At 41.4% G+C, this 4,893-nt stretch overlaps 1 pseudogene; it reads left to right on the top strand.

Moving 5' to 3' along the window:
• Positions 1–412: 412 nt before the first annotated feature.
• LOC124621158 lies at positions 413–530 on the top strand (annotated as a pseudogene).
• Positions 531–4,893: the final 4,363 nt, after the last annotated feature.

The raw sequence follows: 4,893 nt of genomic DNA, 5'->3' as shown, positions 1-4,893 counted from the left end.
CAGTGACTATACCGAAAATTTGTAGTAAAACTTGACCAATAATAATTTCTGCAGTAAATACGTACCTGATAGCCATTTAACACTTCTTTTGTAGGCACTAAAGCATAATAATTAACTGAATTTTAAATCTTTTCGTGTAAGTTATTTAAAATCCCTCATACCTAATATTTTTGCGAACTTGCAGATGCTGCTTCCAAGCCTGAGTTATGCGGCCTTTGCTTGGTATGTATTTAGTCGAATTTTCGTCAACACTGGTTTTGTTGGCTGAGCCAATATCTACCAACGCAGAGCCTGGAGGACAGATATAAACAAGCTCAACGAGGTAGGTGGAATGAACTGTTAGAGGTACGAGGAATGAACCCACCCCTCCGCCGGTGACAGCACTTCCTACACTGTTATGTAAGATAAAACGGCCAACTGCCTTGCCGCAGTGATAACACCGGTTCACGTGAGATCACCGAAGTTAGGCACTGTCGGGCTGGGTTAGCACTTGGATGGGTGACCATCCGGTCTGCCGAGCGCTGTTGGCAAGCGGGGTGGACTCAGCCCTTGTGAGGCAAACTGAGGAGCTACTTGATTGAGGAGTGGCGGCTCCGGTCTCGGAAACTGGCATACGGCCGGGAGAGCGGTGTGCTGACCACATGCCCCTCCATATCCGCATTCAGTGACGCCTGTGGGCTGAGGATGACACGGCGGTTGGTCGGTACCGTTGGGCCTTCATGGCCTGTTCGGAAGGAGTTTCGTTTTAGTTGAGTTTTATGTAAGATATAACGCTGTGCCGCAAATATGAAAACATCGGAAATTAAGTTCCTCACATTGGTAAAATGTTGCAATGGAGTAGATAAAATCACAACGAACAGTTTGAGGGGAGTACCAAATGCGCCAGCAATAACAGTGGAAACAGTAGAGAACAAGGTTGAAAAAACGTATTCTGTGAAAGTCACATACAAATCTGAAAGAAATTTTGCATTACAACCCTCCAAGCAGAAGATTTATGAAAACAGGAAACGATTATTTTATTCGAATAGGGTGACAGAAGTAGTCTTGTTTGCAGATGGTTGTTGTGAAATCGAGGAAAGAAGCACCAACAGAGCATATAGGAAATGTTTTCGTGAAAGTTACTAATCAGGTTTGCACAAATTGGCTACCTTTAAACTTTGAAGAAACACTCTGCATCCACTGTTCTACTGTCAGAAGTATCCAGCTTCCTATTAAACCTAATACATGAAAAGGAAAGGAAAAAAGAGTAGAAAGTTGTACGTTCTTAGGTGTTCATTTTGCTGAAAACGTAAACTGGGAAAACTATAGACCTGCTAAAATGTTTTCCGTAAGAATATTTGCTCACTTTCGGGATACGGAAGTCAGTAATTTACCATATTTTGCGTATTCCTTCGTCTTATAATATTCTGAGGTAACTCGTCACTTAGGCAATAAGTATTCATTCCGCAAAAGAAAGGAAGTGGAATTGTGTGTGCTGTTCACACGAGTACACATTGCAGGCATCTCTTTACGCAGCTATAAATATTAGCCACAGCACCACAGTACAGTTACTCACTTATAAAATTTGATCTCAAGAATCCATCTCACCGAGTAACGAAGATATTTACAAGGAGAACTCCAGAAGGAAAAACTATCTATATTGCATTTTAATGAATATAATTTTGCAGAGAAAAAGGTGAAATATGCAGTTATCAAACTCTTTGACAATCCAACCATAGAAATAAAACGCCTGACAGATAGCAGAAGAGTTTTCGGTTGTAGAATAAAGATGTTTCTGCTTAACACCTCCTTCTATACCGCAGAGAAATTCTTGAATGGAAATAATTATTCGTTTTTACGGGAGACTACTGTAAATGGCAAGCAAGTAGCCATTTAATTTTTTGTCAGCTTCTTTACGTACGGTACAGGGTGATTCAAGAACAAAAATCAGATTTCAGTTATGTCCTACAGACAAACTATTAAAGACAGATACAGATCACTCACGTCACTGGGTAGAGGGAGGTTCAAAGTTTTACGTTTGCACAGATACCTACCCGTTCTTTGCACTTCCGAGGGTCCGTGTGAACGCATCTCGGATACGCTCGACATTTTCATCAGACGTGCGTGGCCGACCATGCTCTTCTCTTTGCATATGCAACCAGCTTCCAAGAATTTTGTATGCCAGTCATAAATCTGCTTGTGCAGAGGCGGCTTCTTGCTGAATCGACGGCGGAATGCACGTTGCACTTGAATAATGGATTGACTTCGCGCAGTCCAACACACAAAATTATTTCTCTTGTAATGTAGTCTCCGTGTCGCTACAAACAAACAACAGCGCAGTCGTGCCAGAACTTTGAATCTTCCTCTATTCAGTGACATGTGCAATACATTTCTATCTTTTATAGTTTGTCTGTAATAAACAATTTTAATCTGTTCTTTCTTTTTGAACCACTGTTATTGATATGTTTGTTCTGCTGACACTTTCCCATCATAATGTTTAGCGTGAAAATGATCTGTGGTACAAATCAGTAAAAAAAAAATTAAAATAAAAAAGAAGTGAACATGTTAACGTTAGCCAGTTTGAAGAATAAGTACAAGGACACAAATAAAACTTTTTGACCGATTGCGATCTTCTTAAAAAGAAAGTGGGGGGGAGAGAGAGAGAGAGAGAGAGAGAGACGAAGAACCCAAACTTAAAGTACGAACATTTCTGTCACAGAAAATTTTGATTGTGCTATCTAGGTTTTCCTTAACCTGGGGAAAACTGTTGTCCAGGTCGATTGGAAATGAGCAGTAAGAGTCTTTAAACTGTGATAACTGAATGAAAATTAGTAATCCTTAGACACTGCAATGATACCAATATCCTACTAAACACTTATAGTGCCTCTTGGCTAAAAAGTGATTGAATTCCCTTGACCTGGGAAAACTGTGGTCTAGATCGATTCAAAAGGAGCAGTATGAGTCTACAAAACCCTGATAAAAACATGACTGAATAGTATGTACCTAAGTCCAAATACGTGTCAAGCGCAATTTCGCAGTTTCGTATTAGCTCTACAGCCTAACGCAGATACTGCTGAAAAGTAATGCATCCGTAGTCCAAAGCACAATTCACATAGGGGTTGCTAAAGAACTCTGCTGTTTTCTAGTTTTGGGCCCTGCAACCATTGTCCCAAGTTCCCTCCCTCCCCACCGCCCCCTACCACTACCCCACCACTTCGGCCATCTCTCTACAATGGAGTCGGCCCTTTGTGTCTGCTAATGAGGTCTTGTTTGTCGATCTCATTAGCCCCGCGCCTTGTCACTGATACTTGGACTGTTTGCCTAAATCCCACTGTGAAACGCGAAAGTAACCTCTTCTCGTCCAGCGATCAGTGATACGTCCACTGTATGTAACATTTGCCTTTAACTTTCCTTTTCCTCCACGTGACCGAAGAAGAACGCTTGCTGCCGTCCGACAACGTGCTACGCGCGCATTTCCGCTACGCGGTCTATCCCACTTCTAACACAGAAATTTGATTGACAAATCCGAATCAGCAGTCTACATTACTACTTCTGCACAATAATTCTAATAAGATGTAACAGCCTCTAATTAACCAGGGATAAATAATTACTTAATCTCTGTTCTTGTAACAGTGGTCTGAGCCCCGTGGCCAAAACAATTCCTGATCCTACCACAGGATTGGAATAAACAGTCCTTTGGTCATCTTCGCTTAACAGCCAGATGATTTCAGTTAACAACAGTGAAGACCTGGAGAGAAAATCATAGGACAGGTTTTAAAACGATAAGAGGCTACAAACGCGTTAGTTTATAAGTTTATTCTCAATTCCATCAAATCTAGCCATGTTTGTTCATTCGACGACACCCTTCTCCAGTTTCGAATTAGCTCTACAGCCCAACGCAGATACTGCTGAAAAGTAATGCATCCATAGCCCAAAGCACAACCGGCATTAGTGCTCCCTCCAGCCTCAACCTTTTGCAAACAGAATGGTAACTGTTACTTCAAGCTATCACTATACACTTAAACCGTAGCCCTATTGTTTCTTGCGACCACAGTTCTCGCCTTTGAAAAGTTACTGGAGAAAAACTAAAACGTTTACTTCCCAGCATGCATGACATTCAAAACCCTTAACTTCCATCAGTGAATTTTCGAATCCAGATCAGATCCCAAAGTGGGACCGGTATTAATCGTCGCAGTCAATCAGCTCTGCTGTTACATAATCAATGGCATCCGCCAAAATAACGAATATTTTCATTGGTTCTGCCTTTCTTTTGTTAACTGCAGTTCTCTATTGGTGCCAGTTCGTGTTACGTATACATCTACATGACCACCCTGTAATTCATAATTAGATGCCTGGCATTCCGTAACGTCTGTCACAAACGCGGCGGCAATGGACGTGAGAAATGGGTGTGGGAGAGAAAGAGGAATATGATACAACGCAAGTAATGAAGAGAGGAAGACTGAAGGAATATGAAAGGCACTTTCTTTGCTTCTTGACACAGAGAAAACTGGCCATGTGTTATTGTTTAGAGATGTGTTATGTTATAGACAAAAGGAGGTACTCAGCTTTTTCTTATATTTAATGGAGCACGGTACTGTGTGCAGAGTGCAGGGTAGCTTGTTCCAGAGGCGAACAGCAGTAGCTGAAAAGAGCTTTGCAATTGTTTCTGTTTTATGGGGAGGGACAGCTAGGATACTAAATAAATGAGACTATGTGTTTCGGTTATGATAAGTGATGTGAAGTGCTGAGGTGCATGCACTGTTAACGAGCCAATGAACCAAACTTAGCGTACGGTAGTTCTGTAACTTGTCTTTTGCTACCGTCGTATCTGGACTTACGAAGCAATTATATTGTCAAATAGACAGATGTTGAAGATGTTACGTACACGAGCATTCGTAGTCAGTTCTAATCGTC

Source organism: Schistocerca americana, chromosome 6, assembly GCF_021461395.2.
Source record: "Schistocerca americana isolate TAMUIC-IGC-003095 chromosome 6, iqSchAmer2.1, whole genome shotgun sequence".
Taxonomy (NCBI): domain Eukaryota; kingdom Metazoa; phylum Arthropoda; class Insecta; order Orthoptera; family Acrididae; genus Schistocerca; species Schistocerca americana.
This window is presented reverse-complemented; position numbering and strand designations above follow the sequence as displayed.